The sequence below is a fragment of the Rhea americana genome, unplaced genomic scaffold (assembly GCF_003343005.1).
Source record: "Rhea americana isolate MKP2758 unplaced genomic scaffold, rheAme1 scaffold_146, whole genome shotgun sequence".
NCBI classification, from domain to species: Eukaryota; Metazoa; Chordata; class Aves; order Rheiformes; family Rheidae; genus Rhea; species Rhea americana.
Genome location: NW_028185550.1, coordinates 665,887 through 687,368, shown reverse-complemented (window position 1 = coordinate 687,368; position 21,482 = coordinate 665,887). Strand labels below are relative to the sequence as shown.

At 40.1% G+C, this 21,482-nt stretch overlaps 1 long non-coding RNA gene across 1 annotated transcript in view; it reads right to left on the bottom strand.

Moving 5' to 3' along the window:
- Window positions 1-20,005, bottom strand: part of LOC146599121 (uncharacterized) — a 109,038-nt gene extending 89,033 nt beyond the window's left edge. Inside the window, exons 1-2 of the long non-coding RNA XR_014895106.1 lie at window positions 19,940-20,005; window positions 18,638-18,867 (exon numbers count right to left, since the gene is read on the bottom strand). This is a non-coding gene — a long non-coding RNA (uncharacterized LOC146599121). The remainder of the gene's footprint in view (window positions 1-18,637; window positions 18,868-19,939) is intronic.
- Window positions 20,006-21,482: the final 1,477 nt, after the last annotated feature.

Here is a 21,482-nt window from a genome sequence, read left to right as displayed (position 1 = left end):
AATAATGTACGTTTGGGAATAAGGGAGAAATTCTGGTTTTTTAAAGAAAGACTGATGTAACTACAGTATTCCAYTCCTATGTTAATTGTTTGGCTTTCAAATCGATGGCTTTGTTACTCTTCCCCCACAGCTGCTTCCAATAATCTTCTGAAAACTGACACATACATATGCACATATCTACATTATATGCAGACATACATTTTTAAGTATACATATCTACTAATACTAAAATCATTTGGTTGTTCTATACTAAAGAATAACAAATATATTAGCCTTGTTGTACAAGTAATGTGAAAGGACAATCACATCAGAAAGGGTTGTCCTCAGAAGAGTAAAGTTGAGCAACACTGGAGATTAAGCTACTTTAAGTCATTTCCTAAAGGGAATTCACAAGTAGTTCACACAAATGGGTTGATTTCAATTGAAGACCCCTGAAGCCACACAAAGTCACCCTCGTCTATCTCAGTTCTGCACACTGACAGCACTAGTACATGATCATGCAAGAGTTAGTTGTCTGCAACTCTACACGAGCAATTAAGTAATACCAAAGTTTAAGCCTCTTATGCACAATGGTCATACAAATATATGATGTTACCTGCACTGAAGTCAGAGATAGACTGTTATTTGCAAAAGTGAAGCCTAATATTAGAACATAACATCTCCTTAACATGTATTTGTTCATCAGATAGGATTACTTACAGAATTGAAGTTAAGTGTGTACTTAAAAGGCCTTGATCAATTGGAGGCAAAACAGGCCAATTCTCAACAGTGCTAGGCCCTCCATAACTTTCACTGACCTAGTAGGAGCTATAAGTTGTCCTGCACTTTGAAAACAAATCACTTAGGCTACACCCCAATTTCAGTTTTGCCAGCTACTATCTTAAGAGCCTGACATCAAAATCCTGACATCAAAATTCTAATTCATAGAATCATGCAAATTATCTGAGAATTAAAAAATATTGCAAATATTTTTAAGTTTACATTTGGCTGCTTTACCTCATACCTGAAATGAAAACCAGGTTAAAATGTAAGAGAAGAGGATTTTGCACTCTTTGCAACAGATTCCACCACCTCAGATCATATGACAGAAATGCATCTTACAGGTCAAGTCACATGACAGGACATGGTCAGAGCACAAGACTGTATTTACTCGGGAGACAGATGTGCAACACCACAGACTGTCCCTAACACACACCAGATGTAGATGGTTGGATGCAGAGGCAGCTGGAGATTCTAAGGAGAGCAGAGATGCTTAAAACAAACGTGCTGTGAGTGGTATGGTGGCAGAGTGGGATACCGGGGCCTAATGTGCAAGTCTTGCACAGAGAAACTAGAATCTGGGACCATTGCCATGGAAGAGACACTCAGCTTTAGGAGTATGGAAGGGACAAATACTTTTCCTGACTCTTGATGTACCCACAAAGTCAGTTGTTTTTATACATCCAAAATGTAGTGTATTTGATATTTGCTTAGTCAAGGGCATATGTACCGATCACTCATATAAACCAGTCTCTTCAGCTCTAGCAGGTACCAAAATGCCTCCTATCCCTTTCCAGTGAACAAGCAGAACACACTAATATTGTCATCCCTTACAAGAGAAATCTTTCTCATCCGTAACTTGCCACTTCCAAACAGTATTGGAGGAAAGAGCTGACCTGTGCCTTCTACTGCTTGCTTACTATAACATTCAACCAGGAAACGTTGAGGACACTGGGATTTCACAGATTTCTTGTAACCTCCTTTCTCCTTCTTAACCATGGACAAAATCCAGTCCCTGTGACATAATAAAGTTCACAAAGCAGATCAATACCAGGAGTTGTATTTCTTATCCATTTTAACCTCTCAAAACTCATCCCTAATCAGATGAAACCTCCTGGCTTTAACTAGAACTTTCCCCAGGAGAGGGGTATCAGATCAGCCCTGCTAATTGTGGAAAACAAGAGGTCCAAAACCCACTGGCTCCCACCATAAAACAGCCACAGCAGCTAATGCTTTGGTTTTGGTAGTCTAGCCTGACCTCTTCCTTCCCATGGCATCACCTAGGCGGTGTAAGCACTGAAACAAATCTTAAAAAACAGTCCTAAAGAACATGTTGCTTTTTCCTGCCTGCCAGACCCAGAGTTTTAGCTCAGGAGGCCACACATACTAGTATGTCTTTCTTTCTCCCACAGATGTTACAGTGTTTCTGAATAAATAGGAAGCTGACTGTACCTAGCAGTGGAAGAAATTACTTTGGAGGATGCCGAGACTCACGGGACTTTCACATTTCCTAACATAAACTTTGATTTTGCTATTTTCATTGAGAAGGGGCGTTCAGTAACGGAGGTATTGCTTCCTCCTCACACTTCCTATTACTATATGCAATATTAATACTTTAACCTTATAATTAGAAATGGTCATATTTTGTGGAATCTGGGGTTTTGCAAACCTCTTGAACTTTTGTAGGGGGAGGAGGAAAGGGAAGTTACAAAGCATGAAGTTCACCACATCTTTCCTTATAAGCCTGTGACTTTTTTAAAAAAGGTGATTCAGATTTTTCTTTTAACCAACATATTTCTATGCCTGAAGACCTATCTCCAATACTTGATTGGGATAGAATTTTGAAACCAAGTCTTCAGCTGCTGCAAACAGTCACAGCACCACTGATGTCAGTCCTATTAGTCTATACTGATAATTAGTCTCTGTGTGTCTGCTCAACGTTTGGCAGAGTACGGGGAAGATTGATCTCTACTGGGGAATTCACCCAATATTATGAGAAGATCGACTTCTTCATAAATCAAACAATTGGCATTAGCAGCATTTAGGAGGCATCAAACCAAGAAATCCCCCAAATAGTACTAGTACATCAGAAGAGCAATCTTCAGATAGTTATATTACTTATTACATTAAAAAAAAAGGAAGAGTTCATGAAAAAAAGTGGCATCACAGGTGAGAAACTTTGGTTTCCTGACTTAACCAACAGCTGAAATCAAACTCCAAAGCCACATCCTCAGCTAATATAAACATGGTGCAACTGAAGCTGATAGAGCAAGGGCTGTCACACACATCCCAGCCGCACTGCAATCTTTTTTAACAGTGCTGAGGCAGAATAACTTTTTAAATGCACAAGAGAAGGGATCTGTGTTGCTCTGTCAGCATACTTGGGACATAGGGCCACAGTTAGGCTTTTGCAGTGGCATCAGTGGTGACAGGACATGTTGGTTCAACTACTCATTGGAAACAAAGTAATGGAGAATTAGTAGGCATTAGAAGTGCTGGAGGAGAAGCAGGCAAATAATGTATTTGTTGGCTCACTATCAAAGAGTTGAGTTCTCCCTGTTGGTCCAATACAGTCTCAGAAGCCAAAAAGCATTTCCACTGAAATCACCTTAGAACTCTTCCACCCTCCCATCTTAACTTTATTACTTAAGAGTGAATTAAAGAATTGTTGTACTATAGTGAATATTAGAAATATTTTTAAAGTATCAAGTATTTATTTTAGCTATGTTATTTTTATTTAGAAAATAACAAAATGAAGGTGAATTCATAAAATAGCTAAATCTCTATTTTTACTCTCAGAAAGCTTGGGGGTTTTTTTTAGGGGGAGGGAGGAAAAGGGAGGGTTGTTGTTTGATTTTAGCAACAAGCCATTTTTGCTTTAGAGAAAGCAGTGGGAGTCCACGTTCTACTGCATATCAGATGAAGTCCATGCCCTACATTCTCCCAATGAAGTCCATTGCCTTTTTGGAGGAACAAAACAAACATCTATCCATGATGTTCCAAAACCAAGGCACCCACCCTGTTTTCTCAGAAAGGATTCTCAATGGCAATGAGTTTTCCCTTCAAGCACAGTTTTAAGAAGCCATTTAACTGGAGACATGTTCTCAGTTCAGAGTATGGCTCGTTATACTGTAAACAAGGACTGCTTTCTGCATTCACATCTCAGAGGACCTTTACCTCTGTATATATAACTAAAGGTTGTTTTGCGTGTGCCGAGATTCTCATTTTTACCAGTTAAAAAAAAAAAAAAAAAAAAAAAAAAAACCTTATATTAAATTACTGATTCTTTTTTATTTTCCCTGGCTCTTACCTCCACATCAGGTATCAGTGAATGGCTGAACAAATGCAATTTTTTTCTGAATTTCTTACACCAGCATTATCCACTGCTGCCATCAAGAGGTATCCTCAGACAAGATGCATAGGAATCCAACTTTCTCAAAGCTATCAGATTTAAATCCCTCCTCAATCTCAACTTCTAACATGATGCCCATGCTAGTCCCTCATGTCTCCCCTTAGTGAAGCAGAGGAAAAATAACTCTGATTTAACTCTGGCTGATGCAGCATGTATATTTTGTTGCATCTTCCCTTCTCACCTACCAACTGATGGTTTCCCATCTCTGAATTGTAAACATTCCTGAGCAGCCTTTATGAGCTGCCTGCAGAGCAGGCACCATATCACGGCCCGCGTCCACAACCGCAGAACAGATGGTCAGCAACACAGATTATCAACAGAAATGCCTGAAAGGAGACAAGGCCACCCTGTCTTCATCCATGGCACATATACATAATGCAACCAGAGCTGTATTCATCTCCGCTAAAGCTGACCATATTGCCATGGGATATGAAGTCTTTCCCACTTTCTCAACCTAGCCTCTCCTGCAGGCCTGCTCCTAACACATGATGAGTACATGGATGTGGTTGCTATACTGTAATCAGTGCAGCTGACCCACTAAGATTTATGCTTAGCATTTTTCCTAAATATCTTTCTCCTATTTGTCTCATCTACCTGTTGTTTCTGGGGTTTCAGACTACAAAGCAAGACAGATCATTTTTTCACCAGAGTTTAAAGCACCCAGCATCATAAGGGCTTTCTATGATTAAAAGCAGTACTCCTTATTGATACTGAAGCGTTAATGAGGTTCACAGTTCAGACAGTGGAAACAAGGAAGGAGCACCCAACAGAAATAATTACTTTCCCAGCATTTAACATTTCAGCACAATACAGCTCATGATGATCACAGAAGTAACGAAAACGCACAGTCATTCAGAACTGACTATTGGCTTGGCCAGTTTCTCTCTGACAACCGTGATAGCATTACTCAGTTGATTTATAGACCAAATCTAATACTCTTTCAAGCCAATGAAAGATTATGTAATGCAAAAGAGTGTCCCTATTCCAAGGAATCAGGTAACACTATTTGCTTTCATGACATCCTTACCCAATACCACAAAATGTGGCAATCTAACTTCCTGCTTCAAAAGCCTACCATCATGACAACAGAAACCAGAGCACGCATTGCTCCAACTGCTCTTCAGGGGAGGAGTTAGAGACACGGAAGAGCTTCCTATATTTCTAGAACAAGCCCCAGTGGATAGAGTAGGCAACAGTTTCACTACTACAGTAGACACATAGCATTTCCCTAGGTTCAACTCCTGGTGTTGATTTCTTATCTGACACAAACCATCCTGTAAGTGTTGGTGTCAGTCAACAACATTGCTGTAAGCAGAGCTTTATGATTGAAAACCTTCACAATCAAGAGGAAAATGAGATCTGTGATTGCTGCGCATGAAGGTCTTCTAGTTACACACTCTGTTGCTGCAATGGATTCCTGATCTGACTGCATTCTGGTTTCAAATCCACAGAGTATGCAGTGGAGTTAAACGCAATCTTTCTGGAAAGATTGCCATGAATCACAAAAGTGTAGGTGCATAGCTGTATCCAGCATGAGGATGGACTGAAATCCATTCTCCATCAAAAGCTTGTGTCACGCATTCAGTATTTTCAGTTGAGCATGTAGATGATGATCTGAATCTAGGGACCGGAAATTCTGGAGTGACAAAGTCATTTGAGAGCACAAGTTTCACTGACTTTTGACAGAGCTACATCTGAAGAGCTAAGGATAGTGCTGTACCCAAGCAGATTTGGGCTGGCTAGCAATGTATCAACAGCAAGACCTCATTAAATGAGGAAATACAGAGGTTCTAGCCAAAGCACAAATCCACAATGGTACAGCTTCAGAGCTATCAAAATCTGAACTGGCTAGCTTAAAGTTAGTCTATACATAGACAGGTCCTCAACACGTATATCATGTATCATAACAAGGAAGCGTTCTGAGATGTATACACAACTTAGAAGAAAGGACAATGGAGTCACACAGATGAGTAACACCTATTTTAACAGAACGTCTGCTCCAAGTAATTTTGAAAGTATATCTCAAGACTTAGAGACCAAGAAGTGATTGCYCTTCCCTAGAATCTGGTAGATAAATGCTCTTTGCTTATACATTGAATAGTATGCACAATGGACATAAAATTAAAGGTGCTTAGAATGCTTTCAAGTAGTTTTCCCAAAGGTCTTCAGAAGAATCATATCTTTCAAATAACAATACTGAGGATTTTGACGTTTTCCTGCCAGAACAAAGAGCACAGCTTCCAGATCCTGATGATAACTCTATTGCAATTCATTCAATTGTCTCAGAACTTTTGTTCTTCACTTCAACAAAAACATGCTCTTTTGTAAGTGTTACAAATTGTCCAAGTGCATCAAACCTTTGTAAAGCATCAGGCTAAATATCCACACAAAATGAAAACCTTTTGGAGAAATTCACTGAACAACAACGTCCCCTGCTGGCAGAAACTAGATCCAATTTGTAACACTAAAATGAAGTTTGTTCCCCAAGATTCTGGGGACACTGTCATGAACACATCATTAAATGGTCTGAACAGGACACCAAAAATAGAAGAAAATTAACACTACGAACAGATGCTACTTGAATAAACTAGTTTGGTGCATCTTAGATGAGGACAAAGGTTGGGGTATGTTTGATGCATAAACTTCCAATAATAGAAAACAAATTTGAATAGGATTCAGGATTAGCCTACATGATTTAATACTGTAGTGACCAGTGCAGCAACACAGAAATCAGATCTGGGTTCTCCTCTCAGCTTTGCCATCTGTCCTCTGCATGTCTTCAGGCAAATCAGGTCTCCTCCATATATCCAGATTTTAAAAGGGTCAAATCAGTGACTATCTTCTCTGATCAGATCTCACCACAAGAAGGAGCTGAGATAATCCTTTCAAGAGCACATAAATGACATAGGAGGTCAGGACTTGCTACAAACGTTACATACACACTGAAGGCTGTGTATTTTCAGAGTAGAGTCACTAAAAAGGCATATTAGCCCTTATCCAACCAAGGTGCTCCTGAGAACTCTGGTAAGAACTCCTATTGATCCTCCTCTGAAAACACAATGGAATTGAAAGTTGATTTGTTGAGTTCCAACACACCTACAAGCACCAATTCTTTAGAACCTTTGTTTTGCTAACACTTCTCTAAATACCTGCTCCAGTTCTGAGAATGAACTTGGGTTTTAGCTACACTGGTTTTTATGTGTTTCTGAAAACTGTAAAAAAGCAGCCAGAGGAAAAAATCTCCATTTCTGTTCTTGGCAGGCAGCTGTCTATTGTTCCTCATACTCCTTCTGTGCCTCAAAGGGGCAGTTGCACCCATCATATGTGAAACAAAGCTCATTAATACCAATTATCATCCAAAACAAGGATTGCTATTGTTCTAGTTAGTTCTAGGATCTAACTACAATCCTAAAGGAACATGACGAAATGCTTTTCCTATCCAGGGAGCTTGACAATTCTGTTGAAAGTCAGGAAGGTAAGCAAACATTTATCAAACATATTTAGAAGGAATGAATGAACTTTTGGGCTTGGATTCTCTTTATCATATCCCTTAGGATTCTGAGGTTTTCTTGCTCTTTCCAGCTAAATGAACTAGTCTAAGAAAAGCCATTACCTCTTCCAATAAACTTGGTTTCCTTGATATCCTTAGAGTACTAGAGCTACAACACCATTACTACAAAGACTGTTTTGACTTTCTTCAGCAGCCAATGGAAGAATTCAGCACAAGTTTCCAACACCTGCAAAATGACTACACCGTTGCTTAGGAAAGTAGAAGCCAGGCTCAGGATAAGAGGATCGTGAATCAGCACAACGGTTCAAAATTGGCAGATTTTAAGTGTCACAATGACTGTATTTTGGCAAGGAACCGAGAATACACCACGCAGTAAAGTCATATGAGACAAGGTGACCAAAATAAGGCCRAGCTTCACGGGGGCAAGGGGGAAAAGGGGAAGCAGAACTATTTTAATGCTCCCTTAACTTAGTCACTGATTCTATTTATATGCTTTAAGGGACTGTAAATACTTTTATCTTTACTCCGGATACAAAGAGAGTTTTCCAGTTTCTATATAAAGAAGTCATTTTGGACAGATCAAAACAATAAAGGCACAGAACTCCTGGATGACAGATGCCAGGATGTTAGTAACCATAAATGGTTTTCAAATATGGCCCCATCACCATCCCCCACAGTAGCCCTTTCAAGTGGGAATTACAAATTGCTTACTTGGAGAGGAAATTTCAAACAGGCCACTTATCAAAAAGTGCCAAATAAACCTGTCATTGAGATAGAAGTTACAAACCATTCCTAAACTCTGCAGACATTTCCTGAGCCTGTGAACTCTGATCTTGGCTTCTAATAAACATGACATCAGCTCCCCAGTACTGCAGACACAAGACACATGACCCACCACTATGTTATCGCTTCCTCTGCAGTTTCTTATAGGATCTGTTCTAAAGCACAACATCAATGGAAGACTTTCCGCTTATTTCAAAATTGGTTTTGGATCAGGTCCTTAAACGGAGGTCAGAACAAGCACAGCATGGTATCAGTATGTGAGCTACAAATATTATTGCAAGTATCCACTTAAAAGCAATACTGAATCTGAGATGTTTGAGGAGTTTTCCAGGTATTGAATTAATAAGTGGGTTAAAACAAGACTCCTGTTGCTGTCAAAGATTTATTAACTGCTAACTTCTCATCCTAGAAATGTAAACAAGCCTTTAAAAACTCCGATTAAACATGTATATACTGGATGGCTACTGAATAACATCTCAAAACATGTTCCAGATCATTCTGATATGCTAGATGATTTCAGATACTGGAATAAGAGTCATCTTAATTGCCAGAAAAATTTTAGGGAAGGATTAAGATAGCTAAAGCTCCATGGTTAACTTTTTCCTTATAGATATTTCCTTTGCAGATAAGTTTGTTTTTTTAAATTTAAGTTGGAAAAATACCTTTTTCTAAAAAAAGTTTCTATTTATCTCTGGGCTGGGAATATGACCAAGACCCCTACCCAGAGCACCAGGTGAAACAGGCCATCAGCTCAATAAGCACAGAATTATATCTCTTGGGAAAGTAACTTAAACATCACATTATCAAAATAAGGTATTTGTAAAGACTATGGAGTATTGGCCTAAAAATGGAGCCCCTATTCCTGCCTAAAAAATTGTCATTTACATGATACTTTGATATTCCTAAAACAATCCCATATCAAATACAGGCCAGACCTGGCAGGTACTTAAAATGCAATCACCGAGAAATTCTTATTTAAAAACTCCAGCATAACACATGAATCTTGCTGGAGCAGTCACCTACAGAATGAATCCACACAAGTGGTAAGTACAGCAGGGACAAAGCTAAAAAGCTGTTCAAAGTGCTCAGAGTGTGACTACCCATTTTTGATTTCCTCATCTTTCTCTTTCATCTTAACCATTTAGAACCTCCAGTCTAAAACCAGGAAAGCCCTGTTGGTCTGTAAAGGTCAGAAAGGAAAGCTAGCTACTCCGTAACACAAAGTGGCCATCAGCATCACTAGCCAAGCTTAAAGCAGTTGTGCATGAAGAGAATTCTAGCACAAAGCTGCTAACACGTGCTCGAGTCAGGGCAGCCTTGGCATACGGCTAGCCCRCAGGCAGTAAGGCAAACAGTTAGCTCTTCTCATGGCAGGATACTATGTGCCATTCACTGGGATACAGAGGACTCAAAGAGGAAATCTCTCTCCAGAACAGATATGCAAGCAGTTATACACACATCTACTGCCACCACAAGAACAAGCTGGTCCTCAGGAACGTGCAAAGCTCAAGAGCCCTCCACAGGCTGCTGCAAGGGAGAAGGAAGCTCATCCTTGCTGCTGAGACAGACAGGAAATGCTGCAAGTTTGGTGGCTTTCACTCCAATGGTTTTTCTAAGGAAGGAAAAAGAAACAGCAGGCACAAAATCCCTGGCCTGTGTACACTGATGATCAAAATAAATCATCTGGTTTATACTAAGTGAGGATTTAGCCTTCTAGTTTTACAGCTGTAAACATACAGGGATCTCCATGGAATTAAAAAGGACCTGCCACTGACTATGCCAACCTCATTAAGCCACCGTATTTTAGCAGGAACACAAAGAGCAAAAGATGAAACTGGAACTGCCAGGGAGGGGACTGCAAAGGGGGAGGGAAACTACTGGAGTCAGGGGTTAGTCAGAATAGCCAGGCAAAGCCGCGCTCTTACTAAGGAAGCCAAATGATCTTTAATGACCAGGAAAAATTCAGTGCTTTGGTTTTAATGACTCATGGAGCAGTGCAGTACCTCCTACCAACGTGCTGTGGCAGTTGTATCCAGAAGGAAGTGTGTCAGCTACTGAGTCACGCAGCTCCCAAGGATTGGCTGTTGCCAATCTAAATACTAACTGTGCCCAGCCCTGTTCAGTTCTGACATTACTGTAGCCCAAGGTTAAGCTCATCTTCCAAGAGTTTTATTAAAATAAAAACCTTTCTGGTTATAAACAAAATAGGATTTCCAAGCCTGGGCTACTGGGACCAGGTTTGAGAGCTCAACCGTTTCCATGCACAAACACTTAGCCTTGTAACATTAAGGGCCTGCACCACAACCTGCTGAAGTGATTGAAAGAAAAGTGGATTGGCCATTTCAGAGCAATCTTAAATATAGGAGTGAGACTTGTGTTTTTACACTACTGACCTACATTTGCAAAGTCCTGGAGGCAATTTTGTCCAGCCTATAAAAAGGAAGAGCTATAAAGCTCTTAATATATAGCTATATTAAGCTGTTATGCAATAGAAAACACAGCTGCACAGAACAAAACCAGCCTACAACAAGAAAAGGAAACAAAAAGCTATGAAGTTCCATGTAGGAAAAACCAATGTGTTTCAACTAACAAAGAAGGGACTTTTAATTAACTTGTTCTCATTGAGTGCAGAGATAATTAAATTACAGAAGCAGCCACATTAGCGTAATCAGTTTATAAGAACTCACATACAGAGACAAAAGATTTTTCTAGATTCATCTATAAAAAAGGCTTCATTTAAACTGCTCTCATTCTCCCTTTGTAAAGTGCATTCATGTGCTCTTTCTTCCAGAGGAAATATGATCCTAACATCAATCCAGTTTAATCAAATTCTTGAAAGGCTACCACAACTTTTGATCCAATTCTTTAGATATTTTGTATTTTTAAGACTATTTCTTTCTTTTATTCACGCAATTACTCAAGAATCTCATCTTTCACTTCAGTGAAGTATATCTTCCATCCTTACAGTTGCACAGTAGGAATTGAAAACATARCTTGAATGCATCACAAGTGTTCAGAATGACAAATAAAAAACAAAGTGTCAATTAAAATAACATTGGGTAGAGCTAGTTTGGTAAAGCCAAAAAACTGAGGGAGAAGTTAATCTTAAGGCTGTAACTCATGATTTCTGATCCTTAGGTCCTAATAAATGGGGCTTGCCTAATTGATTTAAAAGTGAATATATTTATTAGAATGAGCTTCTCTGCATCAAATCATGAGGGATCTGCACTGTTTTAACTTCAATATTCTTTAGCCAAAATAATAGTCCCATCTTTTCAGTGCCAGTCACAGTAAAAGTCACTCATGGCTTGCTCCACAAAGGTCCAAAGTGTTTATCAGTCCAAAGCACAGAGCAAATGAATACCCTCAATGGGACCATTCATATCCTTGAAGTTAAGCATCTGTTGAAGAGCTTTGCAGAACTGATGCAAAACACTTATTCCTACCTTTAGGAGAGAAAAAAAAAATCATAGTAAGAGTTGCTCAGTAAGTTAGAGAATCCACTGATAGTGCACTCCTGAGTCATATTCAAAGACACATGCTCAGAGTAGAGTTTCTTCTGCAGCAGCCACAAAACGCTTACAGACGCTTGCTATAAACTAGAAATTGCAGCAGGAAGGAGGCCATTCCCATCTAGGGAAAAAGAATTGTTCTGGATAACTAGAATAGCTCCTGCCACCTTGCAAAACTGGAGAGTGGGGAAGTAGGCAATTACTTAAGCAAGCTCTTGCCCTTAATAAAATCCACACAAAAGCACAAATGACATAGACCCGACCTCTCCACCACATCCTGCACCCTCGTTTTTTATCCCTCATGTTCTCCTGCCAACTGGCTAGTACAGCACTGGTTCTTATCCCTAACACCCTCACTGCAGAGTCTTCTTCTCGCAGCCTAAGGCTTCTTATGTGGATCTTCTTTTGCATGACCAACAAGTTCACTTGTTCACTTCTTAGATAATGCTCCAGACAGACTTAACAATCAGGTGGGCTAAAATTATATATATAAAAAAATGGAACTACAACTGAAGCTGTGTGGTTTCCAGTATTTGCTGTTGTCTAAGAAAATATATAATATACACACACACTCATTTATAACCTTTTTTTTTTTTTTTTTTTTTATTAAATGATATTTCAGTGGAAGATCTTTTCACCCAGATAACATCCTTATGCACACACACACACACACACACACACACACACACAGGACAAATATAGGTTTGTAGGTTTCTGAAGAACAAGGAAGAGTTTGCTTTGTTTTTTTCATTACATGTTGCTCATTTCCTCCACAAGATGGCTCATATTTTTTGTGTACCTGCAGTAGCTCGTGTTTGATCAACTCCCCACTGTGATGCCAGGCACACCTACCACRGCAGAAACCTTCAGTTCTCCCTGGGACCAAAGCTCTAATTACCTGGAAAAAAAATACAGTATATTGCATTCCTATGGAAGKGCAGCAGAGATACCATTGGGCATCTCGCATCTGTCATAAGGCAAGGACAAGCAGGAAACATAGGAAAAGCAAGCTTTCCACAGGGTCCTAAATAGCAAGTGCACCACCTTGCCCTAAACATTAATCAAGTATACCTGGACATAAGGGAGCTTTACCCCATGTCTTACATAACCGTTTAGCATCTGGTAGTATGCCACATGCTACCATCATATAGCATGACTTAAAAGACCATCAGATGTCCCTTTTCTATGCTGCAGTTATCAGCTGTTCCTGCTGCTGCACTCATCCCGCCTGCGTTGCCCCTGTTAATAAGGCTGCAGTGGCATCTACTGGTCACAGCCCAGCGAAACAGGCGCTCTTTCTGTCAGCTCCAGAAGGTTCATATGACAGACGATCACRAGCTTTTCAGGCTTCTGCCACAATTTTGTTTCTCCATTGCTTTTTGCTATTGCTGTTATCTATTATTGTGGCTGTTAAGCTACTTCAGAGGTGGTTTTCAGAAAAAAAAAAAAAACATATATAGACAACCAAGTGCAGCACCACAACAATTCGCATGTACCTATTTTAGTAATTATCAAAAGTATAAACTGGGTTTAACTACTAAAAGACTGCATTAGAATAGCAAAAGGATACCAATACATTATTGATTTCCTCATCCTTCACAGGGGAGGCAGGTATGAGCATCCTGAGCCCTGGTCAGTGGATTTGTCAAAAGGTTTACGCTAAAATTCATTAAACAGAAAATGTTCCTCTTCTCTCTCAGCAAATTAAATTAGTTTCTACTTTGCATAGTATTATATCAGAGTATGTCTTCATATCCACATATGCAAAGAAACCTGTTTCAGCAAGATACTATTTCAATTCTTATACTTGCCTTTCTGATGCAAATAATAGTTGTAGTTTGATTCTCTGTCATTCCCCTTCCTTTCTACAAACCTCAGTTCCCCACAAGGCACACATACCACAGTGCACCACAGCTAAATACTCCCTTGATTCAACCACATCTTCTCACTATGAGGTTGACCACGCTTTGTTATTGCGGATACAGTGTCAATCTCTATGCCCAGCAGCTTTGCCTACGTTAACAAAAAAAAAAAAAAAAAAAAAAGAAAAAAAAAAGATCCATACATAGTAATACGGTAAGATCTATATTTATTAGCACACTTAATTTAGAAATGAGTTCCTGTTAATGGGAAAAACTTCCTGGGTTTTCCATGAAAGAGGAAAAGATTCAACCAATTGAGACAAGTTCAATGGATCCAGAAAATAGCCTCTCTGTTATAGAAATGTTTTCCTGGCACGTAACGATGTCTATTCCAGGTGACTGTAAGTGACCAACAGACAGACACAAACGAAACAGGATATGAATGTATCACTCCATGGGTAGAAATTCTGAACTAGCTAATATGTCCATATACTAGAACGCTAAACCAACCCACAATTAGACTGTTTCCTAACAGCAATATTACAAAAGTCAGTGCTGCTTTATGCCTGGATTAGTTGGGCTTCTGAGAAGGCATTAAAGAAGAATAGATTAGGAGAACCTTGTCTACGAACACAGCATTGCTTTCATCAGGAATTAGTCATTCAGGAGAGTCATACAACCTACTACTTCTTTTCTTCTCTCTTTTTTTTTTTTTTTTTGATGGTACTTTTCCAAAAGTCTGTGTTAATGCATTACCTTATAGAGAAACACAGTCTCCTATTTTGTGCCAAGACGTATAGTCTAAGGAAGTTCTCTTCAAACATAGGCCAATCCAGCCTACAGGACACAGCCATACAGTGCCCTCAGAGACAGGGTTACAGCTACTCTGCTCTCTCCAAGGCTGTGGCCCAAAGACTAGGAAATGGGCAGAAGTGGCTCATAGGGTGGGAGCTCCATTAGCCAGCACTGCCTTCCAGGTAGTCCTGCGTGAGTCCTCTGGGACGTCAGGCCCAACCCTGCCCTGAGACAGCAGCACTTGGCTCCTACTAGCATGATCCAGACCCAGGGGCTCTGCAGGAACTCCCAGACTGGAGCCTGGGAACACCTGTACGACTCTGTTTCTTTTACTTGTGGCTCAGAAACACCTGATTTAATACTGAACCACTCTGCAACTTCCAGTCGTTCTTATTTATGTGTAAATGGAATAAACACAGCTTGTATCCCAAGAGGTCCATATTGTGGTTCCAGTCTCCTTGGGGCAAAAGACTGTCTTTAGTCAGTCTGCACAAACAGGTAACATTCAGTTTCACTTAGATCTTGCAAGTACCACTGTAATATTTGAAGTGCCTAAAAAGGATGAAGAATGACCTAGGGCAGTATTAATATGAACAATTTTATATCTCAGAATGTCTCTCCAGCTAAGAAAAGGTATCTCAAAGAAAACARAAGTTACAATAAGACCCTATAATAAAATGATTATTTGGAACCCAGTTCTTCTCATTCTGGCATTGGTAGGAATAGTACCAAATCCTATGCTAGCCTGTGGGACTTTGCCTTTTTCTACAGGAAAGAGTAGAACTGCAATAAATTCTCACAGGACATGCTACAGTACCTTAAAATTAGACATACTCCAGCATACCACAGAATAACACATCATAGTTTTTCTTACCCTAAGATCTCAGAACACTTTTTAAGCATTAAGGAACACTAATAGTAAAATTTGCAGGACAGGAAACAGAGGCTTAGTTATTTGTTTGGTAAACAGCAGACTCCAGATCAGAATACACCAATCAACCCCATRTACAGTTCTGCAGGACATGGCAGTGTTTTATTGTAAATCATTTTACTAGAAAACCATTACAAACAAAAGGACTTCAGGTATCAGATGTATGCATAACATGTATAATGTGCTAGAGAGCACAGCTTTCCAGCTAAAGCTCCAGACTTGACATCAGTATCCTGGCCTTAGTTCATTCTCTAAAAGGTGTGAAACTTTGCACAGACTGGTAGCCACTCCATTCCTCTGGCTTTCTACCTGCAGAATGAGAACCGCCACTTCCTTTCACAAAGGTGCAACAAAGCTGTCATGAACAAATTACAATTTAACTTGACCTACAAGAAACACAACATAATAGGAGTACAGACTAACTCTGCTGACCAGTATCTTATATGGCTGTATCCTGTAAACTGTGAAATCTATGGACACATTCAGGCATAATAACTTTTAACCTATAACTTTCATAACTCCACAACACATGTTCTGCGCCCGAGGGGGAGAAGGAGGTATTACTTCTAATTAACCATACAAATATGTATTTAAAGGCAAATTTTTCAAAACCAGACAGCATTCACTTAACACCACCTCCTTGATCCCTGACTTCACAAAAGCAGAAAAAAAGGTAACACAGAACTTCCAAAAGTCTTATCCCAACATCTAGCACATTTGACAACCAGGCCATTAATGATTTATTTAAAAGATGACAAAACCRTCCAAACCACAGTTTTTGCTCTTTACTGCAATCATTAAGATTGAGGCAAGGCAAAAAGCTGAATGGTAGGTTTAATGAATTAGTGCATTCTCAGTCACAAAAAAAAAATCTGCTTGCAACTAAAGCTTTGCAGAGCTTCACTGCTTCAACTGGAAGTAAAATGACAAAGGTCTGAGTCATTAAATCAGCTGTCTGGGGAAAATACCCTTTGTTATGGTCCATTTCAGGCATTATGGTCCTTGGTCTATTCTGAAAAAGTCCCCTCCCACTCACTCCTCACTCTTACTCACATTCAAGAGGTTTTTGATAACAGTGTTAAATGACTCAGATTTTGTGCTAGACATATCAGTGTTTCATCATGCTCTGCCTTTTAAGCATGAAACAGCCAGAGACAGAGGGTCAACTTTCAAAATCCTTTAGAAACACTTGTGCCTGGAGGGTAGATACACTCCTTGCAAACTTGATTCATTATGGATCACTGCTGTCTGCTCTGCAACTAGAGAAACCCAGTCACACCAACTCAGGCCCAAGTTCAATCCTGGAATAGAAGCTCTCTTAAAAAAAAGAAAAAAAAAAAAGAGAGAGAGAGAGAGAGAGAGAGAGAGAGAGAGAGAGATTCATTCTTCCTTTGAATCTGAGCAACAGCTACAGAACTTAGATTTGGATTGAACTTCTCAAAAATTTCAGATATTTAGATCATGGCTATTGTATTCATCAGCTGGGAATATAGTCAAAAGGCACTGACAGAAGATTMTCTCTCATCTTGACCATTTATTATAGAGTAGATTTTAAATATGGAGTCCTACAGGTCTGCTATAGTAAAGATCAGCTTTTCTCAAAAGCTTTGTCATTATTGCCTGKTCTCTGCTCTGGAGTTTGTATTGATTATTCCCCTACAATCGCAGGGAAGGAGGGAAGGGGGGATGCAACCACGAAATACATGCACTACTTCTCTTTCCCCAGAGCAAATAAAAAATACGTTTTAAAGCAGAACAAAAATCCTCTGCCTTCCTGTGTGTCTTAAAGGCTGACACCTTTGCACCAGGATTTAATTAATGAAGTTAATCACAGTTTACTACCATTACTTGTTGACTGGCAAAAGATCCTTCATTATGTGTACAGAAATGCTGCCACCACATACAGTTCCTGCCTGAAGCTTCACATGACCAYAGGAAATCACACCAAGAAACACAGAGAAGGGTAGCTGAGCTACAAGTTTGAGCTAGCATGTTGCCTCACTCTTCCACTTTCCCCCACAACACCTGATTCATTCTCATTTGTAAACACACAAATGGAGAATGCAAAGAGAATGTAGGTAAGGCAGATTGGGAAGGAATGGAAATTTGAAGGACAGATGCATCTATGAACTGAAATGACCTGAACAGTATTGGAAGTTCACCACTGAATGAGTTTTATTCCCATATTTAAGGTAAGATCATGACGGATATATAGAGGCCTCTGTGCATTTTCAATAGTGTAAAATAAAGACTGTATTGCACAATTCCATATTTAAATTTGGAAAGAGGCATTCCTGGTTAGGCAGCATGAGAAATGAGAAGGTACCCATGAAGAAAAGAGAAGATTGTTACTCCATACCTTGTGTTCATGGGAGCACAATCACAAGAAATAATGTAATTGATCAATTCGTACATGCCACTTGTTTAAAATTCACATTTTCATTACTGGCCTAATAAAAGTGCAGAGAAGCTATAAAAATGCACTAGAAGAGGAAATAAATCTTTAAAAGTAATATTCATTTATTCTGCCTTAGTCATGTTACATTTCCATGCTCTCAAGATAACCAGCTGTCTGCTAAGAGACTCCTAGCTACAAGCATTTAGTGGACTCTACGGGAAAAGGAATCAAATTGCAAAGTGATCGTTCTAAGTCTTAGCTGACTAACTCCAAGCATGAAATCATATGGTACCAATATCTAGTAAGGCTCATTCTTGACTAGAGGAGGTTTTTCACATATAAGCTGATTAAGAGGGTACAAATGGAGTTTTCCTGCCATTTTCCACAGGAGTTCTGGCAGAGAAAAGCTATTGCTCAATTCCAGTTTTCTCCACTCACCACCTCAGAAGAGCAGAGAATTACAGATAACCAAATCTGACTACATCAACCTCCCATTAGCAAGCCAARAATGACCATGCTGCCTCCAAAACTTATTTTAACTTTTCAACCCATCAGAAGTAAACCATCACAACCTTTTACACAATRGGTTTTGTTCAATCTTGACTGAAAATCCAYCCGTTTCCTGACACCTATACCCTGTAACAGTAGTTTATAGTAGAGTCAAAAAATTTTACCCAGACTTCTTTGCTTTCTGGCTTTCTTTCAGACTTTTTCTTCTTCATCCAKCTCCTCCAGTTACAGTGAGTGCATTTCCCTCTCCAAGAAATCTGACAGATAGGTTACAAAGGGTTTTCTCCAGCACTCCTAGAGCTGTTAGGGAGAAACATGTCCCACAGCCCTCCAAGCATAGCAGATGATGCTAAACTTTGCATTCTCTTCCCTCAGGTCAGTCATTCACAGGGAACTGGAAAAAAAAAGGAAAGATAAAGAAAAAGAAAAAAAACAATGTTTATACTTAGAAGAGGTTAAGACTTGGATCAATCTGGAAATGAGAGTCCATATTTATTAATAGTTCTGGCCTGGTAGCCACCTTTGTTTATATCAACTGTATCCTGATCATCTTTTTGCTTGATTTAATCAAAAGCCTGCAGTCTTGCCCAAAGGAAAAAGTGTTTTATTTGTTTAAACAACAAAACGCAGTAATTTTTCCTCTTAACTGAGCAGCAGCAGACCCCGCTGCTTACCAGGTTCCTGGGACCTCTGCATCGTATTCATGCCTAAGCTGTAAAAGAACACCAAAGAAAGCTTCATTGTCTTGCCTTAGCCACGCATATAAGACTAAACAAGCTCATATAGCTAAGAAAGAAGCCCAAGGGCTATCTCTAAGAATTTTTCTACTTACTTTTTCAATAGTTAAAAATAACTCAGGCTTGAGTTTCATATTCTCCCATGACTCTGTGAAAGTACCTGCCGATCTACATATGAGCCCCATACTAAAATACAAGTATGTAGTTTACCAGATTGCCTTATGAAGATCCAATAGCCAGCCAAACATTCAGTCAAAGCATTATCAGGGAACAGCAAGAATAGGGCTGCTCTACTGGAAAGAATAAGCAAAGACCAGAAGGTGACCCCAACACACACAGTACCCTCACCACCGTCCCATAGGATCTGAACACAATGGGCAATGCAGGGTGCTGGTAACACAGTCCATCAACAGCTCCAGGCACAGCAAGAGGATGAAGGAAATCCAACCAGGAGAAGCAGGAGGCAGGGCCAAAAACAGACCTAGAGGTAAGGCTACAATATTAGCCTAGGGTTCAACCTAGAGATGAGTATGCCTACAACATAACTCAGGCAARGTCTGAAGGCCCAGGCCTGAGCTTAACCGAAGCTCAGGGGCCCATGTGAAGGGGGTTGGGAGATCTCAGGTGAGACTGCTTAAGGCAATTAAAGTCTGTTAGTGCCCTCCTAATTCAGAGCTCTGAAAGACATGAGTTCTCAAGTCACTGAGTCAAAGGATGTCTGACACTTACCTTGATGCATGTGTACAGGTGAAGACAATCTCAAAAAATCAGTGCAGCAAGACCAGCTCAGCAACTAAATCTAGGAGAGAAATAAAGGGTGCCAAAATTCAGTGATTTTCATCTGTGGTTCAGTGACTTTGTTTCAACAAGAGTAACTGTTTCCTCTGCGTTTCCAAAGATGTATCCTTTATACTTCTCCGGCTTCTGAAGGCTCAACTTCCAGGACACTAGTTTAATTTGAAAGAATCTTTTCCTTGTTTTTCTCTATTTCTTTCTCCTTTCTGCCAGGTCTTTTTCACTGTGTCTTATCTAGTCACTACACCCACCTAAGCAGGTCAAAAACAAAGATAGGTTTTATGTGGGAAACTGCCTCTTAGAGGAACACGGGCCCAGTTCTAATCATCTGAATCTACTTTTAATCTGTGCATCATATCACTACATCACAAGTGCTCCTTTCTGTCATTCGGTATATCATATGTGCTCCCYGAGATGAACTTACTCCCTCCCCAGTAACCACCCACAGAAGATTGGTCCTGCAGTTCTCAATGACTGTGTACTAAAAGCAGCAATCCCTTGTACAGCTAAGGTGGCTTGATGGCCTTGGAGTAAGGGKGTTCTTGCTAAACAGAGATGGGAAGCTATTCCTACCACAAGCCTAATTTTGGCTCCTCTGGGTGTTTCACTGTTACTCCCATCAGTTTCACACCCAACATGCAATGTCAGCCAGGAAGATGACAACGACAGAAGGAAGAAAGCCTTTAGCCATGGTCACTAGACTTGCTTTTATCTGCATAGTTACATTTTAAAGCAGTAACTGGTAGAGTCACTGCTTTTTAATTACTCTAAATTTAATATTTATCTTTTTAGTCATACTTACCATGCCTTTTCCCCAGTGCTCACTTTCTGATAGAGAGATATGGAAGTATTTCATATATAGATTTGCTATTCTTTGCTTTTGAGGGCAGCTGTCAACCTCACCTTGGTAGCTTTCACTTGTGGTACAGCTATCACCAGCAGAAAGTTTTTTCACACTGCTGTTTTCCTCAAAGACTCCCTCAGCCACACGAATAGTCCCGGATCTGCAGTACCCAGCATGATGAGCAAACATTTCTGGTAAGCTAGTGAGCTTTGCAACAGCCAAGTGGAGAGAAATCTGAAGCAACAAGCAACTTAAACCCAGTTATGGCCATAGGTCTACAGCTATGGTTCATATTTTGTTGGTAGTATTCTGAGGCTTTGCAAAGGGTTGAGGTGAGTCTTTGTGGTTGTTTTTTCCTGCTGYTCTCAGGACACCTGCAAGTCTTCACCCCCAAGAGACAGCCCTTTGCATYCGCATGGGCTGCCTTCAGGCACAAAATTCCCCCTGCTCCTTTTCCCTCTGCTTTCAGAGCCGTGAGGCTTTAGTGAGGAAGCCGGAGCCCCCTCCTGAAACAGCAGCGCCACTACGAGGAAAGGGTCGCGGGAGCACCTCGGGGTGAGGGGCAGGTCTCTGCCTCCGCGCCCAGGCAGAGGGAGGCGGCAGCCGCACGGCACGTCGACGGCCGCGGCCTCG